Source organism: Monodon monoceros, unplaced genomic scaffold, assembly GCF_005190385.1.
Source record: "Monodon monoceros isolate NGI ecotype Baffin Bay Population unplaced genomic scaffold, NGI_Narwhal_1 Super_Scaffold_12, whole genome shotgun sequence".
NCBI lineage: Eukaryota > Metazoa > Chordata > Mammalia > Artiodactyla > Monodontidae > Monodon > Monodon monoceros.
The window spans coordinates 109017909-109031223 of NW_021703768.1; the positions used below are offsets into that span (position 1 = coordinate 109017909).

The window sequence follows — 13315 nt, forward strand, 5'->3', positions numbered from 1 at the left end:
TCTGAGCTGTCCAGTAATGTTTGTGTACATTGCCTTTGTAGCACATTATAAACTTTGTGATGTCAAGGGCTATGTTTATATCCCTGCTATGTCTACTAGTTCTGTCTTCTTAAAAAAACCATCATTGCACATTTACTGAATTAAATTATTTGAACAGTAGAGGATTTGAAAAATCAATTCATAGATTTGAAAAATTATAGAGATTCTTTTAATGCACATTCCTTTCTTTGACCACACTGCTTTCCTCTAGGATTATGAATGAAGTTTGGCTTTTGATTTAAGATGACTTGTGTGTAACACACTTTCAATTGGTTGGTTCTACGATTTGCTATTTGTTTTTATTCAACTTTACCATGAAAATCAGCTCCTCTCCTGTATATTTGAGTATTGGCTTTTAATCTCATAGATTTTGTTGTCTTCTCTGTTATAAAAATGGAATCATTTACCTTCTATTTTTTGTGCTAGTTATAGGAATGAGGGACATGATAGTAGGAACATAATAATTGAGAAATAATTTGTATTTGGCTTTGGAATGCACACTGTCAAAAAGACTCCCTAAAGTGTGCATCTCTGTTTTGTTCTTAGGACCTAGCTTTGTGTACGGGGGTAGGGTAGAGAGGGTTGGTGATGAATCTAATGTCTTTGAGGAGTCTTGAGTCGCAGGATGGATTATTTAGTTGATTCTATTTTTAAAGCTCTGTAACACCACCCTTCCCCACCCCCCCAACTCAAGATACCCATGTACTTGTCCATCTTTTCTTTAGATTCTGCTATTATAATCTTGAAAAAGTGGGATAAGAACCTTGTTTTCTTCCTGAAAATTTATAATGTTGCTTTCAGTTTTGTTAAGGAATATCATAAACCTTTATTGTAATCTGGTAATACATTCAGAATCCTTCAAAATGACTTATATTCAGGGAAGAATTTACTTTTTTATTTTTTCATGTTGGGTTGTGATTAAATGGGGGGAATAACTTTTTAAGAAGATAGGGAAAGTTGTATGATGTGCTTGATCCATTAGTTTTAATTCAATAATGCCGTTATTTAGTATACTATATAAGAAGTTCAAATCACCAAGGTCAGCTTTAATGTATTTTATTTCATGTATATTATGAAGAGTTTGTAGGAATGAAGCATGTGTCTTAACCTAAGGCAGACATGGCAGGCATATGATCTAAGCCAAATCAATCAGAATGATCTTAGGACATATACTAGAAATGCCAGGATAAAGGTACTTTTTTTTTCTGGTGAATTTCAACCTGGCAGCCATCTTCCGACCATGAGAGGAAAGTCAGTTGAGTAAGAAGCCAACAGGGAAGGAGTAGAGCAGAGCAAAAACACACCCTGATCACCTCTTGAGATGCTGGATCATGTCTTCCCTGAATATAGTATACCTGGACTTTTCAGTTACCTGAGCCAGTAAATTCCAAAACATCATAACTGATATACATCCTTATCATCACCCATTCTATACCATGTAATGATAACTGAAGGGACTTGCTAAGACTAGAATTGTGAATTAGGCAAGTATGTCTCTGATACAGGTGTGCAAGGTGGCAGATAATGCAGTCCTTTCATTGATTTGTTTAAGGTTCAGGTATTAAGTACAAGAGTTAAGGTGGTAAACAAATACGTAGTCTGTGCCATTACTAATGGAGCTTAATGTTGACTGGAAGAGGCTAACAGTACGTGAACAACCCTCCTAATGAATAGGTTCATATTAACTGAGGTTTGGTTCTAGAAGAAAAGGAGTATCTGTCATCTATACTGATTTGACTCTTTGGTGGAGATGCCTGCTGAACCCTTGGCACCCTGGAACTGTAAAACAAATAGTTGTGCGGAACTTGGGTTCTGGCTTTTTTAAAAAGTAGTGTAAGTTATTATTGTTTTTTCCGTAAGAAGCCATTAGAAAGGTACAGGACCACAATCCCTTGTTCCAAATCTTGGGGCCAGATATATTTTGGAATTTCACCCTTCTCTGGATTTCAGAAAGGTTTACATGGTATATGTATGCTTAACGTAATACCTCTCTTTACTTAGGGAAGGGATGAGAGGCTTTCTATTATTAATAATGCAAATAAAAATGCCTTATATTAGTTCAATTACTAAATGGCAGGCTCTGTATACTGCTCAGCGTCATCTTAACTGTTTAATAAATTATATTCATTTTTACACTTGAGAAAATTAAAGACATTAGGTGACTTTATCAAGGTTTATACAGCTAGGAAGTAGTAGAATTGCGATTTCAACGCATATCTGTTTGAATCTGATGTCAGTGCCCTTAACCACTGCTCTGCTGCCTCTTCATTGTGCTCTTACAGCTTAAACTCCTGTTTATTGCTAGCATTAGGAAGGTTATTACTTTCTGTTAAGTTTAATCAGTTAACTTAATTAAATTCACTTAGTATTTCTTATAGTCTTACATTTGATTCACTTAACTTTTCTGGGAATGCAGTCCTTATTTGTAACTAAACGTAATTTTGCTTTATCCTTTCCAGATTTTATACCTTGTGTTGGTTCACTTACCAGCTGCATTGGCTAGAGCTTGTGAACATTGTGATTACAATGAGCATCTTGTCTTGTTCATAATTTAATGCCTCTAATGTTTCACAAAATGCTTACATAATTGGAGTGGGTATAATGTTTTACCACTGAGCATGAAGCCAGCCTTTTGGTTTTCCTTAAAATCAAATGTAAAAGAGATCAGCACTTCCCTGGTGACGCACTGTTTAACAATCTGCCTGCCAGTGCACAGGAACAGGTTCGATCCCTAGTCCGGGAAGATCCGACATGTTGCAGAGCAACTAAGCCCATGCACCACAACTACTGAGCCTGCGCTCTAGAGCCCGTGAGCCACAACTACTGAGCCCTCATGACACAACTACTGAAGCCCACACGCTCTAGGGCCCACGTGCTGCAACTACCAAGCCTGTGTGCGGCAACTACTGAGCCTGTGTACGGCAACTACTGAAGGCTGTGCACCGCAACTACCTAGAGCAAGCCACCACAATTAGAAGCCCACACACCACAACGAAGAGTAGCCCCCACATGCCACAACTAGAGGAAGCCCGCACGCAGCAAGAAAGACCCAACGCAGCCAAAAAAAAAACAAAAGGCAAGCTCACTGAAAAAAAATAAAAGAGATCAATTTACTTGTTTTATTAAGAATTTTTTGGGCTTCCCTGGTGGCGCAGTGGTTGAGAGTCCGCCTCCGATGCAGGGGACACGGGTTCGTGCCCCGGTCAGGGAAGATCCCACGTGCCGCGGAGCGGCTGGGCCCGTGAGCCATGGCCACTGAGCCTGCGCGTCCGGAGCCTGTGCTCCGCAACGGGAGAGGCCAAGACAGTAAGAGGCCCGCGTACCGCAAAAAAAAAAAAAAAAAAGGAATTTTTTAAAATTCTATTTTAACATGTGAGGACCAGATTTTAAAGTGTTAATTGTTGCCATGTCATAACTGCTCAAAATTAAAAATCATTCAATTAGTTCTATCTACTTATACTGTATTACAATTTTTTAAAAAAAAATTATTTATTTTTTGGCTGCATTGGGTCTTAGTTGTGGCATGCAGGATCTTCGTTGAGGTGTGCAGGCTTCTCTTTAGTTGTGGTGTGCGGGCTCCAGAGCACATGGGCTCTGTAGGTGTGGCACGCAGGCATTCTAGTTGTGGCGCTTGGGCTTAGTTTCCCCACAGCATGTGGGATCTTAGTTCCCCGAGCAGGGATCGAACTGGTGTCCCCTGCATTGCAAGATGGATTCTTAACCACTGGACCACCAGGGAAGTCCCTGTATTTCAATTTTAATCTCTGGTAGTCTTTAAACTTCTTACATCTTTGGTAAATTCTTTTTTTTTTTTCTTTTCTTTTTTTTTGCGGTACGCGGGCCTCTCACTGTTGTGGCCTCTCCCATTGCGGAGCACAGGCTCTGGATGCGCAGGCTCAGCCGCTCCGCAGCATATGGGATCTTCCCAGACTGGGGCACGAACCCGTGTCCCCTGCATCGGCAGGCGGATTCTCAACCACTGCGCCACCAGGGAAGCCCTAAATTCATTTTTATACATTTAAAAATATGTTTATTTTACTTTATAATTTGCTGACGTACATATGTATACTATTTTTTAAATGTTTAATTTATGTGGGCATAGCATATAATAGGAGCTCAATGAATATATGTTGAATAAGTTAAATTTTATGATTATATGATTAGTGAGGCATCTTGATAGCATATGTTTTGACTAGTGATAGGAAAATGTTATATCAGTTTTATGGAGGGAAAAAAATCCAGAAAATATATGTTCAGAATTAAAAAGTTGTAGTTTCCTGATTTTTTGTTCATGTGGCTGATTTCTAATCCTACCATTTTCATTCTGATTTGATAGCATCTTGCTGTAGGTACCAGCCTACTTAAAACTGTCAGGTGGGTTTAGGTATTAAACACATACACACACACACACACACACACACACACACACTCACGAGGAATAATTTGTTCATCAGATGTGAAAGAAAGAGGAAATGTGCACATTATAGAAAATTATTCAGCTGCAGAGGTTGAATGGGATATTCATTTAAACGATAACCCTGAATGGCTCTGAGTTTCTCTTATTCTAACTTGTAAATATTGATAAAGAAGGAGCTTGGGTGATTTTCAGGGATTAGATTAATAGCATTAACTCTTCAGTTTTGGCAATAGGATCCAAAAGATTTGTCTTTATCGATAGCTAGAAAATATTGTTGCAAGTCTGATTAATTTTTTTAGTGTAAGGGAATGGAACTTGATATTAAATCTCCAGTTTTTTGGTTGCTGGTGGCCTTAATGTTGGGCCATTTAGCAGTTAGTATGGTATAATAAGTCTTGCCACAGCAGCTGGAATTTATTGTAGCTGTTGCTCTGTGTCCTTACTATAAAGGCCATGATTTCCATGAGGAAATTATAAAAGCAGCCCTCCTTTGGTTTTGATTAAGAAGTATTTTCTGGCAGCATGGGAAAATGCACTATTTGTTTTGTGCTTTATGAACAGAAGACATCCTTTTATAAAAGAAGCCATTTCTTCTTTGAAAAGAAGTCACATGCAGGATGCCTATTTTCATTTATTATTACTGTCTATTAATATCTGTGAATGCCTTTAGTACACATGTTCGCTGAAAAATGCTTATAGGAAATGATATTAAATTAAATGAAATGTGTTGATCTTAAGGTAGATATAGACATTTTCTGTCCAAGACCATATTCCTGTGGTTCTCTATTTCTATAGTTCTCTTAAAAAACGGTTGATGTAAAAAGTTGATCTGTAAAACTCACTAAAAAAGTTCAGTGCTGTCTATATTGTCATTGGGTTTTAATGCCCGATAGGGAAGAGTAAATACTACTTCTTAAATATCGACCAACACTTTCATGCCTAATTATTTAACATCCTTAGACATTCTAACTTAAAGTTACTTTTCTCTGATTCCCGCAAATACTTTAAGCAGTTAACAGGCAGATTACCAGTAGAGCAAACAAATCTTTCTAAAACTTCAATAATTCTTAAAAGTTTAATAAATTAAACTTATAAATTTAGTATATTAAATTTTCTTGTCTTTCAAGTATCTTAGTAGATAGAGCATAGAGTATCATAATGTTATAAATATATTAAATAGCACATAAGTATTAATACTGATTGATCTCTATACTTTCCCAGAATTAAGAGATTTATCCACCTAAATGGAAACAATCACTGTCTTAGGCCAGTTAGGGTAATTTGGTTAAAAACTGTAACTGTGGTGCTGATATGAGTAAAGCTATTTAGGTCAAAAACTGTAGAGTAAGAATGGGTTTCTGGGCAAAGAAATTTGAGACTGGTAGAGGCCTAGGTCCATAGTGCGCCTGCCAAGACTGAGCTGGCCATTGCTAGGATGAGTGCTTTTCTTAGGCTACAGTTCATTTCTTGCAGCTGGGACTTACTCAAACTCGTAGGTTTTAATTTTATACAACTCAGTATATTTACCTGAAATGGTGGGGTTTTTTTAATGCTCCACTTCAGGGAAGGAAGATAGTTTTTTTTCCCTTTAAACTTCTGGAGTTAGGGAAGCTTTTTAGGATTGATAATACAGATATTCTAGTGCGTTGTTAGTGGGAGTGTAAATGTGTACATTCTCTTAGAAGAAGATTTGAAAAATATCTGTCAAAACTTAAAATGCCTACCCAAAATTAAAATGTATAAACGCTTTGATCCATCAGTTTCACTTCTTGGAATTTATCCTACAGATAAATCCTGCTTCATCATATCCCACATTTGTGAATTTACAAGATTATTCCTTGTAGCATGTTTGTAGTAGTAAAAGATTACAAGCAACCCAACTTCCCACTTATTGGTGATGAGTTATACCCATATGATAAAATACAGCCTTTCAAATTGAGGGAGGTAGTTTTTAAAAAGTTACTGATACTGCCTGATTTCCAAGGTAAAGTGTTAAGTGAAAAAGCAAGGTGCCAAATCATGTATGTGGTCACGTGAAAATATTAAAAAAAAATACATACTTACATTCTCGTAAATTATTAGAATTCCTGTGAAAGGCTATACCAGAAGCTAATATTGGTGGCTGTGTCTTTGGAGAATTGGGTGGCTAGGGATGATGACAAGAAGATTTACTTGTCGTGATTTACTGTTGTTTCTTTTGAGTTTTATACCATAGTGGTATTATTACCTACCTATCTGAGCAAAACAAACAAATAAAAAACCCAAATTAATATGTGGTACTTGGTTTAAAAAAAAACAAAAACAGATTCATTCTATTTTTCATCTTTACTAACTCCTGGAATCTCTAAGGATGAGACCTCTAATTACATTAAAAAAATTTTTTTATTGTAGTAAACATGTAACATAAAATTTGCCATCTTAACCAGTTTTAAGTATGTAGTTCAGTAGTGCTAAGTATATTCACATTGTTGTGAAACAGATCTCCGTAACTTTTTCATCTTGCAAAACTGAAAACTCTATACCCATTAAAAAACAACTCCCTTTTTTCTCCTATTGCCAGCCCCTGGTAACTACCATTCTACTTTGTTTTCTGTAAATTTGACTACTTTAGGTTGGGACTCCACGCTTTCACTGCTGAGGGCCGGGGTTCAATTCCTGGTCTGAGAACTATAAGATCCTGCAAACCACGTGGTGTGGCCCAAAAAAAAAAGACTTTGACTACTTTACACCTCTTATAAGTGGACTCATACAGTATATGTCTTTCTGTGACTAGTTTATTTTACCTAGCATAATGTCCTCAAGGTTCATCCATGTTAATAGCATGTGATAGGATTTCCTTCCTTTTAGAGACTCCATCGTATATATATATACACCGCAATAATACTACTTTGTGTATATCACATTTTGTTTATCTGCTCATTGGCTCATGGACATTTGGCTTGATCTACCTCTCGGCTTACGTGATTAGTGGTGCTAGCAACATGGGTGTACAAATATTCTTCCAGACCCTGCCTTCAATTCTACTGGATATATGGCCAGAAGTGGGAGTGCTAGATCATATGATAGAATTATTTTTAAATTTTTGAGGAACCTCCACGTTGTTTACCATAGGTGTTGCACCATTTTACAGTTTTACCAACAGTGCACAAGAGTTCCAATTTCTTCACATCCTCATCAACATTGTTACTGTCTGTTTTATTTTTTTTGATAGTAGCTATGATAACAGATGTGAGGTGATCTCAATCGACATTTTTATCAAGCTTTATAATCATTATAATGTACTTCTTGTATACTTAAAAAAGTTTATCTGGTACATTTAACTTAATTATTTCAGTTCAATCATTAAAAATGCAACAAGTGGTCACTTTTCAGAACTATTTATCTGTATGATTTGTTGCTGTAACTTCAGGTGTGTGTTGTATGAGATCCTCAAGGGTTAGTATCCTTCACTCTGCCTCCCCTATTTTTTTCTTCTATTTAACCATGAATGAATCACCCAGGGAACAGACTAGGCTATACTTAATTAACCCCAGTGAATTTTACTATAATTCTTTTCTCTAACATAGTTAAAATTTGAAGATTCTGCATGTTACAAGAATTCCAGTGGTGTATCAGCATTAAAAATATTATATGTTTTAATAAAAAAGAAACTTGTCATTTTTACTTTACAACAGACTATTTGACCACTCTTTATTCTTTTAATTGAAAGTAGTTTTACCTTCATGATCTTGACAGTTTTGTGTTAACTTTTCTCATAAGATGAATTCAGTCATAGAGTACAGTCAAGCAATGTTTAAGCAGGGGATTTTATCCAGAGAACGAAAGTACATGAGCTCCTAGTAAGAAACGGAAAAGGAGTGTAAACTGTCCTTCAGTTTTTTCCTCCTTTTACAAGAAAATTTTAGAGGCATGAGTAGTTGTACAACAAAATTAATAGCTTGTAAAGTATTTTACATTTTGAGTAAATTATCTTGCAGTTTTTTTCTTAACTTGAAATTTCTGAAATTATCACATAAGTGTGTATTCTGTCTTGCAAATGTTTATTCTTTAGAAGTATTTGGTAGTAGTGTTTAGAAGTGTTATTACTCTCATTGTATGAGTGTCCGCCTATGATTACATCATATGCACTAGAAGTCATTTTGAAATAATTACATCATATGTATTAGAAGTCATTCTAAAATAATTTTTGCTAGACATTACGGTGGTTATTATGCAGTTTTACTCCTTTATGACTTGTTATTTGAGTATTGAAGACGGAGCTGCTGCATTTATTATATGTGGTGTGTGAGTTGATGAAGAAGGGTTCTGAGTGGTGGTGTGCCTGGGGAAGGGTGGGGGTATAATCCTTATTGTGAGTTTTGAGAAAAGATAATGAAATCCTTTATTTCCCTTTCCATAGACCTGCATTTCAAAGACTATATTTTAATAAGAATTGGTTGTGCAGCTGCAACCCTGGCAACAGGGCCTGGGAGAGAAGAATTGGGGCAGCCTTCCAGAAATCAAGGCAGACAGTGGTCTCATGTGGAGCTGAGCTAATGAAAATGATAAAAATATAAAGCACTTAGTAGAAATAAGACCAGTACTTTCTTTGGCATAGTGGATGCTGAAATTTTCCATACCATATTTTATTATTTATAAAGTCCGAAAGCTGCCATAAGCTGCTCACTCAATAAAGAGTAGCTACATGATATTTTCCTTTAGTATAAAAATACCATAAATACTCTTGGAAGCTAATGTTTCTGTAAATTACATCTAAAATATAATTGTTGTTGGCTATTTCTTGATGAAGTCTAGACTGAACAAAAACACAAGCTACCGAGTTTGTGAGATTTTTAAAAACAAACTTTTAAGTTTTAATAATTAAAAAATTAAATGCTCATAGTAGTTTTAGTGTAAATTTCTCAGGTTGGTTGGATTTTTTTAGATCCCCTCAAATCATAAAATTTGTTAAACATACTCTCGTTTCAACACTCTGTCAATGGCTATATAATAATAATATTAAACCATTAATTATTACTTGGTTGTTAGATATTTAGGTTGTGTCTGGGGTTTTCCCTCTTACCATAATAAGTATTGCAGTAAAACATTTTTGCGCATATAGGTATTTTGTTTTCTTCTGGATTACTCAGGATTACTTTTGATTTCCAAAAGTGATACTACTGCATTACATGTAAAAATTTTGAAAACTTTCTAAAAGTACTATCAATTTACACAGTATTCTTAATATTTCTAGGAATGAGGTTTTTTTCTTATATGTTTCGCTCTTGGAACACTTAAATCTTGATTTCTTCCCTCTGTAATTCTGGGAAGTTTATTCTCATTATTTCTTAATATGTTTATTTTTTCTTGAAATGTTTTATTTTTTCCCCTCTTCTTTTTATACTCAGTATTTCCATTTGATTCTTTTCCACAGTTTCTTGTTGTGAGTTTGTAGTACTAATATCTCCCCTTGGTCCCTAGGTGTTCATTCTTGGATCATCTAATTCACTAATTCTGTATCAGATGGCATGGGTTGTTTGATGTGTTGCCTGTCTTTTATAGTAGTTTTGTGCTCCAGATGTTTCTTTATTTTAGCTAGTGAGCTAATGATTCTTTGAGAGGGGGTATTAATCCACTTAGTCTAATAATGTGGATTAGGGAATGGCCAACAGCCAGATCTTAGTTTGTGTTGGTCCAGGTGAGTTTAAGAGAGGGAGGGCTTGAGTCTCAGGTCAGACAGCTCCCTGGCACTGAATTGCTGTTATGTTCTTCTGTTGGATTCTACTGCATCAGGCAGCTTCTGATCAGGGTTTGTTTTTTGAAACTCTTAGAAATAAGTAATACTAATTTTAAGAGGTAGTTTCCTTGTATTATAATTTACCACCAGCTCTGTAGGTTTATTTTGAGGGGAGAAGGACTGGTAAGAGTAAATAACCACAGGGTAGTCAGTTTGTACCTGTTTTCATGAACTTTCCCCTCCCAGGCCTTTTGTGCTGTCCTGATTTTATCCTGCTGACAAAGATCTGAGCTGTTCTAATTTCTGATAAAGGGGCAGTCAAGGGAAAGATAAGGGCAGACTAAAAAAAGCATTTAGGCAATCTGTCTTTTGACTCCTGCTGCCCTTTGCTCCTGAATGAAGGTTACCAATGTCTATTCACACAAATTCAGTGCAGGTTTATCCCCATCAGTTTTTGTTTGTTTCTTTTTGTTGTTCCTGGAATCCAGACTTACTTCTTTTTTCTTCAGGGCTTTATTTTGGAGGATGGGACCAGTAGCCCATGATAGTTTATCACTTGATAGGAATTAGGTGACCTCATTTGAGCCAATAGAGTTACACAAAGATTTTCATTAAAACACATGAAAATCTTTAATCGAAAAGTGTATGCATACAAATTATGTGAAAACAAACTACCTAAAACCTTAGTGGTTTAAAATGACAACTATTTTATTAAATCTCTCAATTTTTTTTTTTTTTTTGCTGTACGCGGGCCTCCCACTGTTGTGGCCTCTCCCATTGCGGAGCACAGGCTCCGGATGCGCAGGCTAAGCGGCCATGGCTCACGGGCCCAGCCGCTATGCGGCATGTGGGATCTTCCCAGACCCGGGCACAAACTCGTGTCCCCTGCATCGGCAGGCGAACTCTCAACCACTGCGCCACCTGGGAAGCCCCGGTACAGGGTTTTTTGTCACCTCATCAGTTCCAGATCATGACTTCAGCTTCATTCTTTTGGTTAAAGAAGTCATCAAAGGTCATCTGAATTTAAGGTAGAGGATTTCTTTCTCATTTGGAGGAATAACAAAGAATTTGTGGCCATCTTTACTAGACCACGTAAGGTTATTAGAATTTTGTGCTGCTGGTTGTTGCTTTTAGGAGTATTATCATTAGAGGTTTGGCTCAGGAAATCTTGCCCTTATCTTCTCCCATCTCAAGGGGATTTTCTAGACTAGAGGAAATCACATAGTTCTTTTTCAATTCATTCTTATAATGCTCTTACCTAGAGCAGTGGTTCTTGTATACCCCAATCTCCAGGAGTATTTGACACATCATTTTGACAGGAGACACTTCTGGTTGTCACAGCTGGTGGGGAGGGATGCTACTGGCATTTACTTGATAGCGGCTAGAGATGTTGCTAAATATCCTACAGTGCACAGGACAGTATCCGTCCCCCCCCCCCCCCCCCCCCAAAATTACCTGGCCCAAAAAGGCAGTAGTGTGGAGGTAGAGAAACCAGCCCTTCCTTACAGTAATCCTGCAATGTTGGTATAATCCTTATAAGAGAAAACTTTAATTCAGAAAGGTTATAGACTAATGCCACTTAGCTAATAAATGGTAGAATCTTGTTTTAATTCATTTTTTTCTTTCTTTTTTATTTTTGCAAATACGGGGACAAGTTACCATGTTAAGTGCTATAAGAGATATAATAATTTGGATGGAGTCTGCCTTGATGGAGCTTACAAGAATCAGTATGTCATAAATAATTGTAATTTAAGGTAGCATTGAACTAGACCTTAAAAAAAGAATATAGAGAAAATGGTCTGCCGTTAAGTTATTAATATGTCTGAGCTGTGGTTTCTTTATTTCCAAAGTAAGGATAATGCTTACCTCTTAGGATTGTAGAAATCAGATAGTATTTGTCAAAGTATGTAGAGTAATATGTGACTAGTGCTCAATTTTTTTTTTCCCTTATCAGGGGTTTACAATTTAGTTGAACCTTTCTTTATAATTTAGGGAAATTTTCTGTCATCACTGATTTTTTTTTTATATAAAACAAAAATAGACTGGAAAAATCCAAAATATTGAATTTCTCATGTGACCTGCTATGATTTAAGCTTATGCACCAGAAATAGTCCATGTTCTTTTATTTTTTAAAAAATTATAGTTGATTGACGATCTTTTTTTTTTTGGCTGAGCTGCACAGCTTGTGGGATCTTAGTTCCCCAACGAGGGATTAAACCTGGGCCATGGCAGTGAAAGCCCGGAATCATATCCAGTAGGGCACCAGGGAACTCCCTCTTAATTAACAATATTATGTTAGTTTCAGGTGTACAAAATAGTGATTCAGTATTTTTATAGCTTATACTTCATTTAAAGTTATTACGAAATAAAGTTGTATTTCCCTGTGCTGTACAGTATATCCTTGTTGCTTGTCTAGTTCACGTTCTTTGTTGAGTGGTTAGTATTTTCTGCTTCTGTTAGTAGTTTCATCATCATAACATCATTATTAAAATTTTCCATTATTACAAGCTTTCCTTTGAATATGAAAATGAAGATCCTGTTTTAAACTGTATTTAAAAACTTTTTTCCGGGCTTCCCTGGTGGCACAGTGGTTGAGAGTCCGCCTGCCAATGCAGGGGACACCGGTTTGTGCCCCGGTCTGGGAAGATCCCACATGCCGCGGAGCGGCTGGGCCCGTGAGCCATGGCCGCTGAGCCTGCACGTCCGGAGCGTGTGCTCCGCAACGGGAGAGGCCACAACAGTGAGAGGCCTGCGTACCGCAAAACAAAAAAAACAAAACAAAAAAAAAAACCAAAACTTTTTTGCCCCATTATTGTTTAAGGTTGTTATTTTATAAGGTGATTCAGAAAGGTTTGAATATTTAAAAAATCTGTTATTTAGTTACCTACATTATACCTAAACAAGTAGTCACATTTGTATTAAGGAACAACCATAGTTATTTCTGTAATGCTCGGTAGGTACCTCCTGTGTAATACAGCACATGGCTATCTTATGGTCTGATTCATCTCAGGCGTTTTATAGGTGGCACACAATCTTGGATGGTTGAAATGGTAGCCAGGTTGAATGCCTTCAGCTCCTCAAGTCTGTAAGGAATATGTGGTCCCAACTCTAGTTTTCTTTTTACATATCCCCGCTAAAAATAG

General features: G+C 36.6%; 1 protein-coding gene across 3 annotated transcripts in view; it reads left to right on the forward strand.

Moving 5' to 3' along the window:
- CDC42SE2 (CDC42 small effector 2) overlaps positions 1–13315 on the forward strand; it is a 112713-nt gene that overhangs the window by 37036 nt on the left and 62362 nt on the right. The window lies entirely within an intron of this gene.